The 23,740-nt window shown below is 43.6% G+C and overlaps 3 long non-coding RNA genes across 4 annotated transcripts; 1 reads left to right on the top strand and 2 right to left on the bottom strand.

The window, feature by feature from the left end:
- The first annotated feature begins 438 nt into the window (after nt 1–438).
- On the top strand, nt 439–10,430 carry LOC115319930. Of its 2 annotated transcripts, XR_003918556.1 has the most exons (3): nt 439–532; nt 9,047–9,114; nt 10,360–10,430. It is a non-coding gene; the product is annotated as an uncharacterized LOC115319930 (long non-coding RNA). The 2 variants fall into 2 exon arrangements; XR_006078207.1 differs by lacking the exon at nt 439–532 and having other exon boundaries at nt 8,619–9,114.
- On the bottom strand, nt 8,546–13,298 carry LOC8029302. The gene is made up of 3 exons (XR_005715344.2): nt 13,140–13,298; nt 10,235–10,422; nt 8,546–8,630 (listed from the first exon to the last, which is right to left on the bottom strand). It is a non-coding gene; the product is annotated as an uncharacterized LOC8029302 (long non-coding RNA).
- Nucleotides 13,299–17,213: 3,915 nt separating this feature from the next.
- Nucleotides 17,214–23,713, bottom strand: LOC115327098. Its single transcript, XR_003919723.3, has 5 exons — nt 23,431–23,713; nt 22,038–22,095; nt 21,068–21,152; nt 17,928–18,404; nt 17,214–17,578 (listed from the first exon to the last, which is right to left on the bottom strand). It is a non-coding gene; the product is annotated as an uncharacterized LOC115327098 (long non-coding RNA).
- Between the last annotated feature and the right edge of the window lie 27 nt (nt 23,714–23,740).

Raw genomic sequence — 23,740 nt, 5'->3', positions numbered from 1 at the left:
GAAGACATCTACACGCGAAACACCTTAAAAGCTTTGCCACGGCGTTGATTCTTGATCGGTATCCAAGCGTGCGAAGGCAGAGACGCAGCAGCACAGCGTGCCGAAAAAGCTTTGAACACGCCAAGAAACCGGCAAGACTTGCGCTCAATGAGTTGCACTCTTTTCCTGTGGTGCTGCGCTTTCTTAAGAATTTTCACATATTCTCAAAGGCAACTCTTACCCTTTTACGCAAGGTTTTAATAAACTTCTTCAGCGAATGACGGCGAACGAGCAGAAAATGCGTCTTCAACACGCTGCCATCCAGCCTCTGCCTCTTCAACACGCTGCCAGAAAAAAGAAGAAGATTGTTCTGTTTTCACTGCTATTGTGAGCGTCTCGCTATATTTTGATTTTAATCAAGTTTCTCACTGCTCCGGCCAGGGACAAACCATACGATCTTCTAATTTGACGCATCGCTCACCGACCATGGCCGAGGAGGGCCTTCCTTCCGGCCAAGCTGCCACGCCAACTGAAATGGAACAGGATCCAACGGGTATGTCGAGCTCCTCGAGCACCATATCCTACTACGAAAGTATCTCTGATGATCAAGATATGAATTCAGAGCCATATCAAATGGTCCTGGGCCGAAAGAGACGCAAACCATCTACTAGCTCAGACTGCAGCAGTAAGACAGTCAAAACCATGACCAAGGCTCATCCCCGCCTTACAGTGATAATCAAGCCCAAAGATCCAATAAGCATGATTGCAACAATTAACCCGATGAAGATTACAGAGAAACTTAAAATGACTGCTCCAGATGGGGTCATCTTGGTTAGGCCCAACCGAAGACTCAACGTGCTGGCGATTGGCACAAGAAACACTGAAGCCACGAAAGCGCTTCTTGGACTCACCTCATTAGGTGGAATACCTGTCATCGCTTACGAACCACTTCCACGGGAATTGGCGGCCGGAGTGATCTACCAGGTACCAGTAGACATTACCGAAGCTGAGCTACAATCGGCAGTCCGTGCAACTGCACCCGTCATCTCCATTTCTCGAATGGGGAAATCTAAGTCTGTCAAAGTCGTCTTCAGCACGGACACACTACCAGAATATGTCACCGTGGGATACACAAGGTTTAAGTTGCAGCCGCACATAGAGAAACCACGTCAGTGCTTGAAATGCGGTCGTTTTGGACATGTCCAAACCGCCTGCACAAACGACGTGCGTTGCACTCGCTGTGGAGGAGCACACGACCGTATGAAGTGTGAAGCGGCTGACCTGCTCTGCACAAATTGCGGTAAAGCACATGACTCGACATCACATCTGTGCCCTGTGTACCAAAGGGAAAAGAAAATATACCAGTACAAGAGTGAAGCTAAAGTTGGGTACACAACAGCAAAAGCAGCCCTACTGTCATCAAAGGAGAAAGTGTCCCAAGGTCGCTCTAAAACAGATGGTACAAAAACGAAACAAGACCTGGGGGCTCACCAACTTCTACAGGATGGGATTCAAGATCCACAACCCTCCTCGTCAACACAGCTGTCAAACGTTAGACAAATCCAAACACATGTGAAGCCAAGAGACGCCCAAGTATCTACCTTGGAGTTGAAGAATGAAAACGAATTTCCCAGACTCCCCAATTCAGCTTCGAAATCTGATGTAGAAGTCAAAGAAAACAGGCAACCCAGGCAGGACAAATCCAAGGCACCAGCCAAAGATCAACCGTCTATTACCGGGGACAAGCTTCAAACAATCGTCAATGTCATCCGTAGTATCCTTGGTACATGGGAGTCTCCCCTATCCCAAGCACTACTACCTGTGATCGATGCAATACTTCCACTTATCAAGCTATGGTGTCGTTAGAGAAGCTTCGTGGTGAAGCCACCGTCCTTCAATGGAACGTGAGAGGTTTTCGAAACCGACTAGCGGACTTTCGTCAATTTGTGTTTAAATATCAATTTCTTGTTATTGCAATTTCAGAGTCGCGAGTGTCTCACAACACCAGGTTATCAGGATATGAACTGTATCATTCTCACGGAGGAAATGAACTCAGCAGAGTTTTACTCGGCGTTCGGAAGGATCTGACATTTGTTCAACATAACATCCTGCCACACCCAAAAATGAGTATATCGCAGCAACTATTAGAAAAGCAGAAGTTTGCTTCACAGTTATTGCTGGCTACATACCCCCTCGAGCACCCTTCGACGTTCAAAGGCTCGATACTATTCTACAGCGAACTCCATCCCCTCATATTCTGACGGGCGATTTCAACAGTCACCACGCATCATGGGGAAGTAAAAAGAATAACACTCGAGGACACGCATTATTTGACCTCACTCTAAAACATGATCTTGTAGTACTCAATGACGGAAGTCTGACGTATTTTAGAGGGGCATCTATGAGTAGTCCTTTAGATGTTTCGTTCGCATCTTCAACTCTCTCTGGGGAAACAACGTGGTTTGCAGATATTGAAACACACGGTAGCGATCATGTTCCTACATACACTACGATTCAAGGAATGCACTGCACGAAGTGACGTACCACAATGTGTTATACTGACTGGGATCTATTTAAAACTAAAATGGAATCCGCATGTATCGCGGTAACCGAGCCAAAAGGTCTTGCAGAGGCTATAACCTCTTCAACTTCTCAGGCGACAAAAAATGTCAACATGACAAAACCTCATACTGCAGTCGATGGTGAATATGAGCGTCTTCGGGCCATTCGTCGACGAGCAGAACGCCGGGCAAGGAAGACTAAGAATGTTGAGGATGTTCGGGCTTCACGCGAGCGCAAAAGCGTGTTCAACGCCACTTGGACAAACTTTCCAAAAGACGCTGGAGGTCACTTAGTTCCAACCTTGACCCGAGAAAACCACTCGATCGAACATGGCAAATAATGCGAAGCCTACGTGCAAGGCCACAGCAAATTCACCCGTTCTGCGCCATCAGTCTGAGTCGCCAAGTAACAGAAACAGTCGTAGCTGAAGAGTTCTGTATCAAGGTCACTTCCAGCTCTTCAAGGCCCCATGACAAAGTCAGTGTGCAGGAGGGACATGTATCCGTAAGTGTATGCAAGGCTATTGATGCATGTTTTACCTTAAAGGAACTTGATATGGCACTCGAGATGTCTAACCTTAGGTCATCCGCAGGCACGGATGGTGTACGGTATTCAGCCTTACGCCACTTGGGGGAGGGGGCGAGGACCGCACTGCTACACATTTTTAACTCCTCGTGGGAAACGGGCTCTGTACCGAAAGAATGGAAAATTGCTCGGGTTCTACCAATCTTAAAACCAGGAAAATCTCCTTTAGACATTAACTCTTACCGTCCGATAGCATTAACAAGTTGCATAGGCAAAGTAATGGAGCGAATGCTGCTTACCCGTATGGAATGGGATCTAGGAAATAGAGATCTATATCCTTCGTCCATGAATGGATTTCGACGCGGAAGAAGCAGCATTGACAACATTATTGACTTAATAACTAGTATTGAACAAATGAAGGCAGTAAATAAAAAAACAACGGCTGTATTTATGGACATAAAGTCGGCTTTTGATTGCGTAGAACACAACGCTATTCTTCAAGATATGAAGGCCATTGGATTTGGAGGACGTGTATACAAATGGATAGCCAATTACCTAAAAGAAAGAGAAGTCTACATATCGACACAGGACGGCAACACCGGTCTTCATCATATTACTAGTGGAGTACCACAAGGAGGTGTCCTCAGCCCGATGCTTTTTAGCATTTCTCTCATAGGTCTCCTGAAAATTCTCCCAAAAACCGTTCACGTGTCTATATACGCGGATGATATCTGCTTCTGGACTTGCAGTAGATCTCTGTACATCAACAAAGCAAGACTACAAATAGCCATTAACATTACCGCACGGTACCTACACCTCCGAGGTCTGCACATATCGCCGGAAAAGTCAGCAGCGATGGCATTCACAAAAAAACACACGGACAAATACCCAATTGAAATAGACGGAAAGGAAATTCCATATGTCACGCAACATACTTTCCTGGGTGTCACTCTCGATAGGCAGCTGACCTGGAGCCCCCATGTAAAACGCCTTAAAAAGAAGCTCTCCTCTTTCATCAATAAAATCAGGATGATTAGTGGAACCAAACGGGGATGCTCTGTCTCCGCACTCCTTGCCCTTTATAATGCCTTATTTCTCGGACTTCTGCGCTACAGCCTGCCTGCTATGCATAACATCTCACATACTCTTCTAAAAGAACTCGAGAGTATTCAAGCACAAGCTCTTCACACATGTTTAGGGCTTCCTAAAGGCACTTCTAATTTGGGATCTCTTGCGGAAGCACAAGCGATTTCACCAGCCGTTTTAAGAACGCAAGAAACGATAAGAGCCCATCTTCGTCACAAATCTCGTACGTATAAGTATCACCTCACAAATATGGTAACAGAGAGACCATCATCTGGCTTTGCACAAGTTATCGCACTCTTGGAGGATTACATCCCAACTTCTTTTGAAGCTGCGGTAATTCCAAGCTATCCACCACGGAGGTACCCTCACTTAGAAATAAGAACGAGTATTCCGGGAATCGCTTCGAAGAAAAAAATGCCCACCCCCGTGATTACGCAGACAGTGCTGGAATACATAAACCAAACTTATGCCTCATTTAGACATGTCTTCACCGACGGATCTACAATGTCAGCATCATCGACCCTGGGAGCCTATATTCCGTCTCTGGACGCATGCATACAAGCAAGGTTGAGCCACGTTACATCGTCAACACCATCGGAACTCGCAGCAATTCGAGCAGCTGTTGCTCGCGTGGGAGCCGAGAGTCCTAGTTTTTGGGCTATCTTTGTGGACTCTTAAAACTGCTCTACACACCCTCTCTACGATGAAAAAATGTAGCCCGAACTTGCAACTCGCACAGGATATTCTGGAAGCAACTCGACAAGCTTCATGCAAAGGGCACCAGTTTATTATACAGTGGATTCCTGGTCACTCTGGTATAACCGGAAATGTTATCGCTGACAGAGCCGCTCAAAATGCTCATGAGGGTGCTATTACTGTGTCAATCCCGTTTTCTAAATCAGATGCAAATAACTTAATTAGAGATATAGGCCAAGAAATAGCATCTTCCCTTTGGAGAAATCCTCAATATCATTATTCCTATCTTTACAATATCGATCCCAAACTTAGATTTCGGGCACCTCGGGGACTACCAAGGGCAGCCGAGACGGTCCTACATCGCTTGAGACTGAATGTGGCATACACCAACAGCTACCTTTATAAAATCGGTAGAGCTGAGTCTTCTGATTGTGCTTCGTGCGGAGTGACCCATAACATCGAACATGTATTGTGTGAATGCAAGGACTACAGCCGTGAAAGAGAGCTTATGAAGACAGGTCTGAGGCTACAAAATGAACAAGACGTAAGCATTCATACTCTGCTTGGTCCATGGATTTCTGCTGCTGAGGGGTATAAAGCTACGAAAGTTCTGCTGAAATTTCTAGCAGCTACTCGCTTACAGAAGAAACTGTAGGGGAGTAGATGAACAGCAATGGCCGATGACAATTTCCAGTGAAACATTTTCGTTAGTTTTTTTAGTTTTTTTTTTAGTTTTTAATACTTTGGTTTTGTGTGTTTTCTCCCTCTATCTTTTTCTGTTTACCTTTCTCTCTTCTATGTTCTTCTGTTTACCTTTCTCTCTTCTATCTTTATGATTTTCGCTTCCGTTCATTTCACAATGTAGCAAACCAGCACCAGGTGCTGGTTGACATCATTGTTTAATAAACGCCTACCTCTCTCTCTAAAAAAAACACGCTGCCATCCAGCCTCTGATGGTTGCTCTTGCACTGGAGCGGCCAAGCAGGGATGCACGATCCAGCAAATCGTCATAAAGATCAGTGGGTAGAATGCTGATCAGCTGACTGCAGTTGGTTAAGAACCAGCAACAGCATTATGATTCAATGATGTGGCACCTGCATGAATAAGAATACTACTCAAAGAACAGCTGCCAAGAGTTGATTCCATTGATGGGAGCCCCTTTCTTTGAGGCAGCAATTTGAGGATTTGCCACAGTTTCCTTGAGGGAATAAACAATGTAGGGGAGATTGACCTGCAAGTACAAGTCGAGGATGTATTGATGTGATACTGTCCGTCGTGCGTGTCCGATTCTGAGAAACGTACATGTGATACAAAATCACAAACAGTAATCCCTCGTTATAACGGAATTGCTTTTTTCGAATTATCGCTTGTATTGAAATTCAACGTGGTCCCGACCGAAATGCACACATTTTTAACCAGATTATTCAAAGTGTATCAGTGGCCAACCACGCTTACCGTATTTACTCGCAGAATGAACGCACTTTTTTTTCCGAAAAATCAATTCAAAGTTAGGGGGGGCGATCATTACGCGAAGTAAAATTTTTGCGTCCCTATTTAGTCCCTATTTACTCGCACAATGAACGGACCTTTTATCCTGAAAAATCGAAGTAACTTCTTATCTCTTTTAGCGCGGCGCCCGAACCCGTAACGAAACTAAGCTGTGCAAAAAAAAAAAGAAAACTCCTGTTTTTTTTTTTCTCTTAAATCCTTGTTTTTTTTTTTTTTGTTTTTTTTTTTGCCGTCTTTCGCAAGCTGTTTTGTTTGCTTAGCGAGGGCTCTCCGCTTATCTTTCTCATCTCCTTGCGCGCGGCGCTCGACCGCACGACCCCCCCTAACCAAACTACGCTGTGCAAAAAAAAAAAGAAAACTCCTGTTTTTTTTTTCTCTTAAATCCTTGTTGTTTTTTTTTTGTTTGTTTTTTTTGCCGTCTTTCGCAAGCTGTTTTGTTTGCTTAGCGAGGGCTCTCCGCTTATCTTTCTCATCTCCTTGCGCGCGGCGCTCGACCGCACGACCCCCCCTAACCAAACTACGCTGTGCAAAAAAAAAAAAAAAAGCTCCTCTTTTTTTTTTTCTTAGTTCCGTGGTTTTTTTTTTTTTTTTTGCCGCCTTTCGCAAGCTGTTTCGTTTCCTTGGAGGGCTTCTCCGCTCCTCTTTCTCACCTCCTTGCGCGCGGCGCGCGACCCGCCGTAACCAAACTGCGCTGTGCGAAAAAAAAAAAAGAAAAAAAAAGTTTTTCTTTGTTTTCGTTTTCTCTTAATTCCGTGGCTTTTTTTTTTTTTTTTTTTTTGCTGCCTTTCGCAAGCTGTTTTGTTCGCTTAGAGCGCTTCTCCGCTTCTCTTTCTTGCCTCCTTGCGCGCGGCGGCGCGCAAACCCAAAGTCCAGACTAATCCAGACTGCGCTGTGCAAAAAAAAAAAAAAAAGCTCCTCTCCATGTTTTTTTTCTTGCTTCCGTTGGATCTTTTCGAATTTTCTTAACGCCTTTTGCAAGGCGTTTTGTTCGCCCACTCTGCCCATGCATTCGCGACCTCGCTGCACCAGGATAAAAAGAATGCGTTCATTTCGCGCGTGTGGGGGGAGGGGGTCAAAATTTTGACATCCGAGTTGGGGGTGCGTTTATTACGCGAGTGAAAAAAAAAGTCGAAATTTTGAGAGCCGACTTGGGGGGTGCGTTCATTACGCAAGTGCGTTCATTGTGCGAGTAAATACGGTATTACGTAGGCCGTGGTGCCAAAAACACTCAAACCTGCAAAAAGGCGTACAGAGACCCTTGCATTCCCTCCCCCTTCTGCACCGAAGAAAAGAGCAAACTGGAAAGACGGAGTAAACAAGTGATGGGCTGGCAGAGCGCCGCTTCCAATGCTGATGCGCCGATGCAGTAACGCGGGCTGGAAGCAGCGGGAGCAGCGTCAACGTTCCAACGCCACTCATGGCACCCGCGGGCGACACTGCGCGACTCGTGTGGGAATCATGTCAAGGGAGCAATAAAGCCTGGAGGGGATCATCCCTTTAAGAAACCCTGATGCGCATGCCTGCAGCATATCACATGCCCACACCCGTTGTATGGGAGGTTGGGAGTGTTTACCGAAAGTTGCTTCGATCTGCAAGGTTGAGAAACGTTACCGTCTCAAGTCCTAAATCGCCATAGAATTCGACATTCCGGCATCGGCTGTTTGACACTGTCCACCATTTTGCAGAGCAGGCAAGGCATGTTGGATGGGTTTCAGAAGTTTCTCGTGCAGGAGAGAGCGTGCCCGCAACCCGAAGATGAAATATCACCAACTGCTTTACGCACGTCATATTGTCTCTCGCAGGCATGCTTGCCAAGCCGGCGCACAATTCCCAGAGCTGCACCGATCTCTACAGGAGTGCATGAAAACATGGTGGCAAAGCCATCGAGGATAACTTTTATTCTTTTGCACTTGTCGATGCGGGGGTGATAAACTTGGGAAAACCGCCACACCGCCGCTTGGAGTCACTCAACGTCCCCGACTCCCATCGCCCCAGCACTCGGAGACACGGACCCTACAGGCCCATACAGGCTTGTCTTTTCTTTGCCGATCGCCGACATCCCGAGAGAAGACGAGTTAACAGCAATTGAGCGGAAGATAGCAATGTTGAGGCGAGAAGTGTGCCCCAAAAAGCCGGCACTAGGACAAGCTGACAGTAGTGACCTCCATGAGCTCGCAGGCTTGCTCAACATTTTGTGTGTCCAGACTTTGGCGGGAGCTCGACTGCGCCCGCAACGTGACGGACCCGTGAACAGGAAGGACTTTCTTCTGTACCTGGAGCGTTTTAGGTGATATGGTGAGCACCATACTCAGGGGAATGGTGTGTGAACTTTAAAATGTTTTTCTTGGTTTGGCATTTTGAGCCTGTTTTCATTTTTAAAAGCCTATATTTTTTCAGTTTATCTGCCCACACAACTGAAATGGTATATTTCTCGGGTAAAATTTAGTGGAGAATTCAGTAAAGTACTTAGTATTCATTCTTTTCCATTTCTTCATCACAAAAAAGCTAACTTTCGTGAAAGTCATATAAAAGAGAAATTAAGCCGATGGATCATTTTAGGAAATTGCAGGTTCGGGAGGTTCTGGTATGAAAACATGTGACCAAGACCTGGCTGGCTCTAACAGCTGCAGTAACCTAGATTGGACTCCCCCAAACTCGTCCTAAAACGCTTTTTCCCTCTCCTTCCTAGACACTCTTTCATCCTCGAGGACCTCGAACCCCGCTTTCTGCCAGATGTCGACAGTTATTTCTAAAATGGTAAATTTAAATAAATCTGTGTTTTCATGCTGAAGTACACATCTTACTTTGTTCACCCCTTACTCAACATTTCATAGATACAAAAAAAAACTTTTTTTTGTATATCAAAATGATAGTTTTTTTTTTCAAAGGTGCAGCAACTCATTGTCTTCCTTTTATAACAAAGCAGGCTGTAAATTTGCACAAATATATTCTTTTTGGCTGAAATTTGGCCAACCCTCCCAAGCTGCGTGGTTAACATACTGTGCATATTTCATTTCAATGGGTGAAGTACTTAAAGGGGCACTAACACCCCAAAGGTCGTACTTTTTTTTATTGTCTAAAACGATGCAAGTTGCAATCATAGACACGCAAAAAAAAAAAAACGCATCGCAAAAAAAATTTGTCCCACGCGCGCGCGCGCCTTTTTATTTTTGGCGTTTGATTCTCCCGCCTCTCGCCTCCTCTCTCCTTTTGATCGGTTATGCTTAAAATAAATTCATGGTAATGTTTTATTGATCTCATGACGCTCCTGAAATCTATTTCAAGCCAAAAGGAAGACATTTTTAGCTACCTCACTGAGCCCCTAAAACTACTAGATGGGAAAGCTGGGGTTGGGCTCGGGTGCAAAGACCACTGCGAAAACTTCTCTGCCCAACTACTCGGCTTCCTTGTTGTAATGCGTATGCACTCGTATGCAAGAGATGCCAATCGAAAGTCAGAGATGACCGAGAAGATGGCATTAGCAAACAAGAAAGCCTGGCTCCTGTGATTTGCCAACTACAGGTATTTTGCATTCTGGTCGCTATTTTTTCGTGAAGAAAGAAATGAACGTTGCACAGTATTTATCTACAATTTTAGCCTTGCCAAAGCTATGTACAACATTTCGTTATATATTTTAGACTTGACGGGCCCTTTTGACGCACATTCAATTGCACATACAGGCTTTCCCAAGTACACACATTTTATGATAATATCAGATTTACGGAGGTAACATCCAGCCCTCAACTGCAACCCCTATTACCCACATCTGATCAGCTAGCAGCAAAGTTTATTATATATACCGGCATCTACCAGTTTTGTTTTGTGTACTTTTGTTATGTTCAGGTAGCTACAGGTGTTCAGAGCTGTTATTCCATACCTTTTGCAAAGTGCCACACATCAAAGTAGTGGTTGGACATCGGGATGATTAGTTGCCATCTCTTTCTTGATTGACACATGCCGATCTGTGGTGAACGGTAACACATTTATGTTGTTTTCTTGCAGGTAGTTGAAGCCTCTCATGAAGCCAACCTTCTCCATGTGCGAGCTTGCCTGCACTGCGTCATTCTAGTGAAGAAAGAAAAAAAAAGCAAGGGAGTTGTACACAATTGCCAAGAACCTTTCTAAAAGTGCAACTCTGGTCGAAAATGAAAAAAGTTACTGGTGTCGCTTTAGTAGCACGAAATATGATCACAGCCAAAAAATTACGTCAAAGTGAAACCGCATTCTCCAATAAAACTTGTTTTAAAGATGCGACCAGCTGCTCTTTAGCACGCAGCAAGCAGGATAGCTTTTAATCAAGGAAAACTGGCGCAGCACCTGCGTGACGTCATGCCACGGTGGAGCTGCAGTTCATTGGTTGCACCACGTACCGCAGCACCCTTGTGACGTCACGTTGCAGCCGTACGGCTGATGATCGGTGTTGCCATCCCTCCAGCAGATAGTTTTGGTTTTGCTGTAGACGTCCAAAAGCGAACTTTGAGCCGTAATATTTATGTGCTATGTGCAATATAAAAAAAATTAAAAAAATTGTACCTTGTAATTTAGGGACACTGACTTACCGTAGCTAAAAACAGTTGTAATCCTAAAGTAAAAAATATATTGACCACAGTTGCCCTTCTCTTAACCCATTCGGTACCGCATGCAGCGTGCACTGCCGGGCCCTCCGCACGACAAGCTGTTCCACCTAGAGCTGAGCTACTCTTTGCACATATCTTTTGCTTCTTTAACATGCTTTCCAGCAAGCATAAATGAAAAGAAGACGAAATAAGGAAACATGGTTCTTTACAACCTGGAATGCTTTGCTCATTCCTCATCTAGCAACATTTCTGACGATGATGCGCCACAGTTAGGAGTATCTTTCTGTAGTTCCAACTCACAAGTACTTTTAAACTGTATTGTTGTTGGCAGAATTCTTCGAAATGGTGCTACCATCACAAGACTTCCCCTCGTCTTCGTTATTTAAAAAAGAATGTCTAGGTCCTCATGATGTCATAGTCGGGAAGGCTATGCAGACTGCTCGTCCCTGCAATTTTTCTTCTAATAAACAACAAGCACCCCAAAAAACACGCAGACTATTGACATTGAAACAGAACGTAAGGGTGCAGGTGAGGTGGTGACATCAGTCGGTAATACCTATATCCAACTTCACTACAAGTTACTGTAAAATGCTATCTATGTTTAGAAATACAGTGAGTCAATCATATCAACTGCCCCATTACACAAGTACATCATTCGTAACATTCTGGTAGACAGCTTTGTCTCATTTACATTGACCCCTTGTTATGTAGACATTTTTTGGAGGACTGGTCTCAGCTCACAAAGTTCTGTCCCATTACGGGGCAACACTGCTTCTAGAGCTATTTTATATAACTTGTTATTCAACTCAAATGAAATTTACATAGCTTATTTGCCATTACAATCTGACTACAAATGTGTACTTGGTTATGATGCAACCTAATTATTTTGTTAATTTTGAAAATGTCATTATCAAACATCGTTGGAAGGATTAAGACAAGTTGAAATACTCAAATAAGAAAATAAGCATAAATCAGTGAACTAAAATAATGCAATAAGGCATAAATGAAAGCTTTAGGATGCTTTATAAACTTTTTAGGACACTTTTGAACTTTCAAGTTTCAAAATGATTTATTGCAGGATGCCTAAAGGCACCTAAAAAAAGCCTGATAACTTATTTAATATGTTTGTACCCCTCATTGCGCATGTCACACATACACCTACGAGAGAAAGAAAACATTATGAGGATTAGATATGTGCAAGTGGAGATATGGCTTGAATAAAATAGTAAAGGGTATAAATAGTTCACTCAGAAATAATATCAAAAAACATCCACAGACTTATTTTACATTGCTTCCAAGACAATATTTCAAGATAAGATAGGCTTGTTTAACGAAAATCCTTCAGGACAAGATTATAAGTGCCTGTCAACCTTAAAAAAAAAAAAATTTCAAAAATGGGGTTTTTTAGTATATTTTTGTTTCAAAGAGCAGTGTCTCCCAGCAGGAATCTGCAGTCCAGAGTATAGACAGATAGTTTAGAAACTGGGTAGATAGATGCATTTTCGTCTCATTATTATACCTGGTTCTCTAAAAACGTTCACAAAGGTCTTTGGCACGATGCACAGGCACGGTGGAAGAATAGAGGAGGTGTCTGAATTGTGTGGGCTCGCAACGGAGCAAACCTCGTCTATCCTTCCACCATGTGCACGGGCAACGGTTGCCATAGCAGCCTGTCATTGCAGCTCGTCGCGAGCAGTCGTAACTGGTCGTATCACAGTCCGTTATAGCAAAATGGAAATTTCTGAACCTGCTTTTCTTAGCTGAAAGTTGTGATTGTTACCGCTCACACTTACCCATTCCCACAAGCCATAAACATAAGGTTCATTGTAAATGGATGCAAGATGGATTTGTAGAAATTGTTTCCACAATTCTTCCGTGCTGTCATAGCGTTCCTTTACACATATTCACCACAACATTTTATTCCATGCGCACCTTTTTTCCTTCAACTGTGTCTACTAACTTACTTGTGTGCCGTTTGTTGTGCTGTTTTTTTTTTTTTGTTTCTGGCGGTAATGCAGTGTTGAGTGTTTGTTTCTTTTCTGATCGTGGCAATTTATCATTTTATTGTTTATCACTGTCTGAACTGCAGCATTGGTCCTATATGGACAAATACTTAAGTGTAGTGATAATTTGAAGTTTTAGCTAACATGGAGGCTGGTTTGTCCTACATTGGTATAACACAGACGAATGAATAAAATTGCTCACCTCACCAACTTGAACTTGCTCTGTGTGCACAATCTTGTTCAGGGTGTTGGAGTAAAAGCTGTATGTGCCATACTTTGCGCTAAATCCAGGAGAGTCACAACGTCCATCACCCTATAAATGGGCGCCTCCTGCACTTCTCATCTCCTCAAGGATGCATTCCTGCTCGGCGTTCCAGACCTGCATGGCATGAATCATTTTATTTATTTCTGCAATATAAGTAACAAAACTCCACATTGAGAGCCTGTGACTGAGAACAGAAAGAAAAACAAACAGCAGTTGCATTAAAATGGTGATTTGGGCTAGTTGGTTCATTATCACGTACAAAGTGCCGAAACTAACAAGGACAAAGGAGTTGAAACTACACAAGGACAATAAAAAAAAAGTTGAAACAGGGCACCCTCACAACTAAGATTTATGGAAAAACCCAATCTCTTTATACTCGTACCAGAATACACAGTCACACTTATGTGCGGTGTAGCCCGTCGCAAAGAAGCTTACTCTTTCGCCGATAATGACACGGACCCGTCACTAATACAATCCATACATTTTTCTGTTATTTCAAAGGCCTCGTACAGCTTCCTGGATATCCAAATGGAATATGATGGCGTACAGAAGCAGTAGCTGCAACGTGTAGCAAGGTGCCATTAGGAGGCTGTCCGTGTAACTGCTGTATGTTTGCGCTTGCAATTATTAAAACATCTGCCTGTGTGGCTTACGATCTGCATGACATGGGAATTTCATATACCGTATTTACTCGCACAATGAACGCACTCGCGTAATGAACGCCCCCCCCAAGTCGGCTCTCAAAATTTTTTTTTTCACTCGCGTAATAAACGCACTCCCAACTGGGACGTCGAAAATGTGACCCCCTCCCCCCACGTGCGCGAAATGAACGCACTTTTTTATCCTGGTGCAGCGAGGTCGCGAATGCATGGGCTGCTTGGGCGAACAAAACGCCTTGCAAAAAATTCGCAGATACAACGGAAGCAAAAAAAAAACAAAAAAAAAAACATGGAGAGGAGCTTTTTTTTTTTTTCACAGCGCTGTCTGGACTTTGGGTTCGCGCGCCGCCGCGCAAGGAGGTAAGAAAGAGAAGCGGAGAAGCGCTCTCAGCGAAGGAAACAGCTTGCGAAAGGCGGCAAAAAGAAAAAGAAAACACCCACGGAACTAAGAGAAAACAAAAACAAAGAGGAGCTTTTTTTTTTTTTTTTTCTTTTTGTTGCACAGCGCAGTTTGGTTACGGGGGTCGCGCGCCGCGCGCAAGGAGGTAATAAAGATGAGCGGAGAAGCCCTCTAAGCAAACTAAACAGCTTGCGAAAGGCGGCAAAAAAAAAAAAAAAAAAAAAATAAACAACCCACGGGACTGAGAAAAAAACAAAAGAAAAAGGAGCTTTTTTTTTCTTGGTTTTTCTTTTTTGCACAGTGTAGTTTGGTTACGGGGGGGGGGGGGGGGGGGGGGGGGTCGCGCGCCGCGCACAAGGAGATAAGCGGAGAGCCCTCGCCTAAGCAACGCCTAAGCAAACAACACAGCTTGCGAAAGACCACAAAAAATAAAAAAACAACAATGAACTAAGAGAAAAAGAAAACAGAGTTTTTTGGTTTTTTTTGCACAGCTTAGTTTGGTTACAAGGTCGGGCGCAGCGCGCAGAGAGATAAGAAGTTACTTCGATTTTTCAAGATAAACAGTCGTTCATTATGGAGCAAATACGGACTCAAAAATTTTACCTCGCGTAATGAACGCCCTCCCCAACTTTGCATCGATTTTTCGGAAAAAAAAGTGCGTTCATTCTGCGAGTAAATACGGTATGTACCAGTCCCGTTGCGGATTCTAAGAACCTGTTGCAGTGCTTTGTATCACAAGGATCTGTGGGCTTTCGGGAATTGTTGATTTTGCGGCCCACTCGTGATAGCTTATTGGGCGTAGAAAAAGCAAAGGGTGCATCATACCGATCGGCAACCTTTTTAAGATTGCGGGTTAATGAGGGCACATGCAGGATTCACCTAGTCTCTTTCCTGAGATCGCCCCGGTGTCCCTTTCTTTTCTATTAAGCTGCCCGCCACCTCCGCCAGAGTGCTTTGACGGTACCCCGCTTTCTGCAACCAACAAGCACATACACATAGGCAAAATCAACAATTTCCGAAATTCCACAGATTCTTGCGATACAAAGCAATACAACAGGTTCACAGAATGCACCACGGGACTGGTATATGAAATTGCCGTGTCATGCAGACCGCTGTACATCGGCCACATGGGCAGATATTTTAATAATCGCAAGCGCGAACATGCTGCGCCTACACGAAGAGCCCTGTCAGGACACCTTGCTACACATTGCAGCCTCTGTTCCTGTGCACCGTCATTTAGTGACACAAGGTTTGTGGCTAGATATCCCAATCGGCTATCTAGAGAGCTGCACGGGGCCTTTAAAATAACAGAAAAAGGTATAGATTGCATTAGTGACATGTCCGTGTCATTATCGGCGAAAGAGTAAGCTTTTTGCGAAGGGGGCTACACCAGACGTAGGTGTGACTGTGTATTCTGCCACGAGTATATGAGATTTGGTTTTTCCTTAAATCTTAGTTGCGAGTGTGCTGTTTTGTCAAATGTGCCTAAGTTGAAAACATAAAATCGACTACAGCAGAACTCAATGCATCAGAAGGAAAAAAGAAACAGTAAATCTTTTATAACTTCTTGTTTCCCGTTGATTCTTATTTTTACCAACAGAAACTTTGAGTCTTGTTGTTTTTGACCGTTGTGAGTTGCAGTCGTTTCGTCTTGCAACCGTCTTCACCAAAAAAAAAAAAATTGACAGCCACTTTTTTTACATTGATACAGCACGATTTGAAAATAATTACAATAATTTATTTTCAACTTTTGGCAAGCAATTTTCTCTCCAATATATTGCCACCAAGGGAAGAGAGGCGCAACGGCTCATGCGCGTCAGTTCTAATGCGAGAACGACGAACGCTTCCCACAATGCTTGGATCGAAAATGTTGTACCATTGCGATTCACACGATTGTCAGCGACCTCCGCACTTCCCCGTGCCCCGTTGTTCAGCAGAGCCGTGGGTTGCATAGTGAAGTTAACAGCAGTGTGAAATGCGGGACATTTTCAAGATTTTGGTATTTCTTGTGGGACGCAGGACACGAGCCCTCAATACGGGACAGTCCCGCGAGGCGCGGGACGAGTGGTCACCCTACTCCTCACCCCCTTCGTTGCTCCTACACCACGTGGCACAAGTAGAGAGAGCGGGTCGTAGCAGACAACAGAGGCGCTGACGTGCCTCCATCGCCTGCTACGACGGCATATCCCATGATGCCTCTTGGTGCCTGACAAAAGCACCCAAGCTTAGGTAAACAGTAAAACGTTGATGGTGCGTGTTACGGATGGGGATGTTGGCGAGGATTACGCAAGGAAGCTTGAAATACTAGTGTTTTTCTGCCACCACCCAAAACACATAATTAGTGCTGCCATTTTCAGTCACTGCTTTGAGGGAAGTCTCTCAGTCGTTTGTTACGAGTCGTTTTAAAAGTTGTGGAGCACTAGGTCCAACACTATAATCTGGACAAAGTTAAATTTGGAAAAGTCACGGTTAAGTTTATTCTATTTTTATTTTATTTATTACTGCAGACCCTACACAATTCTAGCAGGGAGAAAGAAAGCAATGCTAATGTCCCTGCAAATCGGGTATAAAACAAAGGAAGTCTCGCATGCAGGGCGAAAATAGTCAGTCAAAGCTCCCGAGTTCAGTAGTCGAGTGGAATTTTCCAATTAAATTTTGTCCAGATTTTAATAGTGGACCCAGTATGTGATTTAACACTGCAATACTGCTGCGGGATGACATTTCGGCATCAAATGTGAGTAACTGTCTGTGGGTAAAAAGTGTGTTCATTGTGCTAGTGACTGCAGTACATGAGGGGCTTGCAAACATTAACTAATTCTTGATATGAACGCCCATTATTTTGAATGGTGGTCAGAGGTGGTGAGGACCATGTCTTGTAGATTCTGGGTGTGATGGTCACCCATTATGAACACTGTCCATCATAACATAGTATTAAAAAAGAGACTTACCCTGGCTATTGAAGGCAGAAGATAATGCTTTTGATATCTGTAGTAGGTGCGATCGGAGATGACTTGAATGTTAAGTGCTGCAGCATCCTCAGTGTTACGACAGGGCTTGCCCCATGGAAGAGAACTGCGGCGGAGAGAAGAAGGCTTCCCACATTCCTCCCCGACATACTGGGCTCACTCGTCCACTTCCTGACATGTCCATCTTGGCACTCTGTGGTCACTGTCGGGCAAGAGCCGTCAGGATGCAGTTCCGCTGTGCAGGGCTTGTGGCACTCTCTACAGAACTTAAACAGCACCAACAAGGATCCTTCGCAGATTATATACTTCCTTTCCTTGTCGGGCGTCGGAGCTGTGCTTTTGCCTGCAGACCTTTAGAGAGTTTAAAAAAGAAGGAGCATATAATGTTGAATGCTTTGTACATCATGTTAAAACTGCTTGTAAAACTAATGATTCTTCATTTGCGATTTCAAATAAAGCAACACCATGTATGGATAAATATCTGAGGCAGGAGAATGGGGGGACTATAGTTATGTGCTGTGCAAACTAGTGCAGCTTGGTGGTCAGATTGTGAAACATTGGAAGTGGCATTCCAAAGCAATTAGCACCATAACTGAGACAGCGTATGAAATAAACCCAACAGTTATGATAAAATTTGCAAATTACATAACTTGGAATAAATTATTTAGAGCTTCATTGCAGTATATAAAGCAAAGCGAACCTGTTACTGCTGTCTTCATCCGAGGAGTAGTATGTGCGATCAGCGGCATTGTATGGCTCTGCTTAAGAAAGGGGCAGCTTTGAAGAGAAGGTAGCCTTCAGAGGGCGGGTCTGCCTCTGAGGGGAGGCCATCCTCAAAGGCAGGGTCGACTTCAAAGCAGCAATCTCCTTGAGTGGGGAAGTCATCTTCAGGCAGCTCTGAGGGCAGTTCCATCTCTCAAGGTAGCTCTACCTCCATGTCTTGTTCTGTTCCACAGAACAACCAGTCAATCTCTGCCAGTGTGGCTGGCTCAGGTTCCGCTTGAGGCTGCGGTTCCTCTGTGGGCTGAACCTGATATGCCGGATCGATAAATGGAACAGGTGGTGTTGATCCAAAGCCAAAGGGACAGATCTCCAGTGCGGCAGGCGAAGATGCCCGCGTATAGTCCATCTGTGTGCCACGGCTGACTAGAACCTTGAGCTCTGTCAGCATGTCAGTCTGCGTTGCGGGAATGAGAAATTTTTTTGGGTGAGTTGCTCATAAAAGATTTGCATACTCATAAACATAAAGATAGAAAAATAAAAACACTTGCCAACAAAGCCTTAAAGATTCAGGGTCCCTCTGTTTCAAAACCAACTTGTTTTTTTTTTCTTTGGGGGGAGGCTATTTACATGCGAGGAGCAGCAGGTTTGTTTTCTTCTACGGTGGTGGCATTTTTTGGTGAACTTTTTTTTTAATACTTATGTCTGCTTTCCAATTAGTGGACATCATCATCTGAACAATATCTAGAGTTGTCTTTACATCCAGCCACGGTGCATTCTTTACATCCAGCCACGGCGCACTGGATGTGACGGGATGCTGAGATTATCGCTAGCTTTGACGTCGTTAAGTCGAAAGCTGACGGCAAGACCAGCACGAGGGCTCAGTATAGTTCACTGGTTATGAAGGCAACGCCTGCTCAGTGATTGTGGCTCGCTTGCCTCGTGTTCGAAATGAAGGTGACAGAAAAGAAGGCACAGGAAAGTCTTAAATGTTTGTGCCGTGCCATCCAGGCAGACGAAAGCAGTTTTCATAATCACAAGAGAAACTCGCAGAGACACTAAATAGTGGATGTTTATCTCGGTCTTTTATCTGGTGCTTTTAAATCTTTCAACGATACAATTACAGCGAGTTCAATGTTTCGGGCCTTTAAACAAATTAAAAAAAAGTTTCAATGGGTGCCGGCGGTTATAAGCATACACGTGTGTGATAGCGGAAGCTTTTAGGTTTTCCGTACTCTTATTTTTTTTTTTTATTCGTGTGCAGAACTACATGGTTTTGGTAATTTGGTTTCTGTACGGGGAACTTTTGCATAAATGGCTACAGCACGAAAACATTGTTCCTAATGCTGTGATAGTTCAAGGCTGTCAACGTTGAAGGAAACACACGGCCATGTGTTCCAAAAAGCAAAAGGTTAGGAGTTCTCAATGCAGCTCAGACACTGTTTGATTGTTCTTTTGCTACGTACTAACCCACGTAGCACCCAATGTCATGCAAACATTCCCTGGGTGTTCTGAATGTTGAAGGAACGTTAAAACACCATTCAAAATGTTCTAGGAACGTTCGTATGCGAACATTCCCCACAAGGTAAGCTGCTAACGTTCTAGGAATGTTCGTTGGCGAACATTCGTATGCACAATGTTCTCGGAACATTCGCCTTCCAATATTCATATGCCCAACATTCTTTGAACGTTCGCTTGCGAACATTCCTAAAAATTTCGCAGGTGAAGCCAACTTTACGGAGCTCTCACGCAACCTGTTGTTCGAAACACCACCCACTATATGCCACTTTGTGCCAAAAATATGCAAATTAAGTGGAGTTTCTGGAAACTTAGCATAAGGGATCAGTTTTATCTTGTATGAATCTACCGAGGAATGTGATACAAGGTGTAGGAGAAAAACCATGGTTTTCAAAACTTTATAATAAACTTGGCACTCACTGCATATGTAGAGGTGCAGTTTTGAATAGATCCAAATTTTAGCATGTGGGGTAGAATACTTTGAAAAAGGTATATCCTGCAGTGAAGTGTGGGATGCCACGTGTGTCTGTTCTAAGCTCGGAGTGAGTAATGAGCTGGGAAAATGGTAATCTTGTGCCTCCACTTTCTAAAAATATTGTTCGATTAAAAAATATCCATCACCTTGTGAGCAGCTTTACCATCATCCATAGTGAGCAGCTTTACCATCATCCATATATGTAGTACAGCTGATCGGTGCTGTTTCCTAATCAAACCGTAATTGTAAAATATTTGTACATAAGCCTCAGAAAATGCTCCCTGAATGTAGGGATGTACCCATGTACGTTTCGGGGAAATTAAAAGGATGTCCCTGCATAAATTTGCAACATTTCAAGAAAGTTGCAGAAGTTCTTTGGGTGTTCTGATAATGTTCTTAGAACCTTGTTAGGATGTTTGAATGTTGAATGAATATCCTGGTAATGTTCTATGTCGTTCTCAGAACATTTTAAAAATATCCCTTTGAAAACATTCCCCGAATGTAGCGTAAGTGCCTGCACCACATTCTGACAACGTTGATAGAATGTTCTTACGTAAATTTCCAACATTCCAAGAATGTTACTTATGTTCTCTTGAACATTCCTGGAATGTTCTCAGAACGTTGTCGTGCTACGTAAGAAATATTTATATTATAAAATTGAATGTATCCAATAAAGCACAGAAAAATAGCCACGAGTACGCTAAAACTAAAACCGACCGAAGTAAAGCCATTTAATGGTGGCAGTACACTATGCGCCAGTCAGGGAACTGCTAAGATGAAAAGGTGTATGGTGTAAACTTCAGATATTCTCTTTGTCGCTTTATAAACACGTTCAGAAACAGCAAGGTGTCCTCCTTTTCACATTCCACAGTGAACTGAATGGCTGGCTTGATAGAGTATAGGTGTGCCAGAAAGTTAGTAACGTTTGAAGTATTCAAAATATGAAAGCAATCATTCACATTTGTAAATAGTCACACCTGAAGAAGTCAATTCGGTTTTTTGAAATGTTGGGACCATGAAACTTGAGGTCTTTTGTTGATGACTTCTTAATTTTCCTGGCTTTAACCCTACCAGAGGAGCTTCTGTTAAACTTGTTTACGTTCAAACAGAAAGATACTCGGGCTTACCTCTTACAGTTCCCATTTGTCTTCTGGCTGTGGAATCCAGTGGTGGCTTGCTTGTAGTGAGCTCAGTGCGTGGCACTACAACAACCTAAATGCGAAGATAAAAAAAAGCTTGTGCTCAAGCACACAAAGTTTCCACAGAAAGCAATATTTTTACTGCAGGGCAAAACAATGTTTATATTGGCAGCTCTTCAGTAATGTTCTTGTAGTAACCACTTGATTGCAGTCATATTTTTCATTAGAAGTTCTTTGCAGGAATAACAAAAGGGAATTTTTTTTTTTATGCTTACATGGCAGGTAAATTAATTATGCGAGTGTGTTACTTGCACAAGTAAATTCGGTATTTGCAAACAGCAATGACTACACATAGTTATGAGTAGTGTCATTTAAAAAGAATCAAGAAAGGAATGCAATGGGCAAGTGTGTGAACACATGTGTTCACTCTTTTGGTGTCAGCTGCTGCTTTTCAATGAAAATGCTTGTGTCTGTTTATTTCTTTTTTCAACATGTATTGAAATAACCTTTTGAAAGTTCCATAGTCCTGAGCTACTTTGAAACTATGTCCCTTTGCCTGGCCCATGCATTTTGCCCGCTTTTCAAGAGGGAGCTTCTTTTGCAGCATCCATTATACAGATCAGACACGCGCAAAGTGTGTGTTGTGACCCCTCAAACGGTCGCGGGCTATTGTACGAGGTCGCGCGGTCTCGGAAAGTTTCTGAAAAAAAATGAATACGCATAAAGCTAGCACAGAAATAACAGTCCCCTAAGAAAAGTGGCTGGTAAAGCCGAGGGTAAAGTCACCGAAACCAGACTGTGCTCTTGAATAAGCGTGTTTTGTCCCAGGTTTTGGAGGTTGCAGTCCTAAACAGTTTGCGCACCTCTGGAGCAGATGATGATGCTATTTCAATAACCTCATCATTCTTCCGTCTTGTAGTGGAACACAACAGGTGTTGAATGTGGAGGCACAACTTACCAAGTGTATACTACTTTGAAGTAGTATTTGGAGATAGTATGTCCTCACCCCGGCATTCCTGGAAGTATGAAATATCTCAATGTTTAGAATCCAGACGGCAGGACATAAAAAATTTAGCTTTTTTCATGTCAGGATAAAATTCTTTATTCCTCCACAAATTAAGGCGGGGAGGTAGGGAAAAATCAACTAAGTTGTTGCAGTTGCACCTCCAGGCTCCTCAAGATATATGGTTTACCCACGAAGAAAAGGAAATTAGTTGCATTACACTTAATTTACACGAACACAGAAAACTTCATTACACGAACACAGAAAAATGCAACAACGTGCTTTTTAGAAACAGTGCTTGTGGCTCTCTAAATTAAATGTTATGCACAGGATAATTTATGGTCCACAATTGTCACGAATCTAGGCAATATTTATTTTTTGTTTGTTGGCACTGACTGCACTGTCTGCAGCCGCTGGTTCCCCGCTTGGCTGGTTCAACCTTTAATCCTTAGCACACCTTTCCGTCCCACCCCAATGCGACGAGGTACTCTGTTTTGGGTGGGAAAGGTGTGAATTTTTCAGACTGGTAAGGAACCACAAAAATTATTTTTTTCCGTCACTCTTCAGTCTTTTGGGCTATATCATCGGGGACAGTTGAGTGTGAGAAGTGCTCTGTCATGTGGGTGATAACCCTGACATCTGTTTGTACCTTTAGAAATGTTAGCTTCCGCCAAGGTTTTTCTCTGGAAAAGTGATTTTTCGGGTGGTACATAAGCAAAGCAAAATTTTGCTGAGTAGTGGGGAGGGGAGCACCCGGGCTGGCAAGGGCTCTGCTCGTGGGTGCACTCTGCCACGCGAGTCCTTGGAATGTTTTATTTGTTTTCTTCTTTGGGCTGCGGCCCTGTTTTGCCTGTGCTTGCTGGTGGCGTGTGTCCTGCTTAAACATGTGCATGTGTGGTGTTGAGGCATCGCATAACAACGGAGAAAAGACCAGGGACAGATTCAGAGCTCCGTTTCGGGGGAAGGGGGCAGGGGGGGGGGGGGGGGCGAAATTTGTAAGGATACTATTCTCCCATTCTTTCATGTCACCGGGGGGTTCACTCATGTGAAATTGCCCATGGAAAAGGAGGAAAGAGAAGGGGGGGGTGGTCGCCCATCCCCCCCCCCCCCCCCCCCCCACCCCCTTGAATCCACACCTGGAAAAGACTATGAAGTCTCTGGATGTCATCCCCTCTTTTTCTGGCTCCTACACTGGGAATGGACCTATCGCCTGTCACCGGACTAACCTAAACATTCTGTTCTTTTAGTGATTTTAGTTAATCTCAGAGTACACCTTTATTTTGTTAATAATTTTTCCTCCTGCTTTGTGACAAGTATAAGGTGTCATGGTGATTTGGTGTGAATTCACATGAATTGGCCCAGCTGCCAAGCTTGCTGACTGGTCGGGAGTAGCTAGTCCTGGAGCAACGCTGTCACTCGGAGATTCCTGAAAGTAATGAAATTATCACCCTGTGCACTTTGAACTAATACAACAATTGTCCAGTACATCTTTGCCATGCACTTTGTACATCACGTGTCATAAGTGACCTTTCATAATTCACAAAGCATATATTTCTTCACAAAATCTGCACCCAAAATGTTGAAGTTATTTTATTTCGTGTTAGTGTAACCTCTACCATGGACAAGGTAGATAGCTTTTGGTCAGTATAAATTACAAA

The sequence above is a fragment of the Ixodes scapularis genome, unplaced genomic scaffold, assembly GCF_016920785.2.
Source record: "Ixodes scapularis isolate PalLabHiFi unplaced genomic scaffold, ASM1692078v2 PGA_scaffold4__175_contigs__length_147842914, whole genome shotgun sequence".
Classification (NCBI taxonomy): Eukaryota; Metazoa; Arthropoda; class Arachnida; order Ixodida; family Ixodidae; genus Ixodes; species Ixodes scapularis.
Note: the sequence above shows the minus strand (reverse complement) of the source record. Positions and strands in the feature narration are given on the sequence as shown.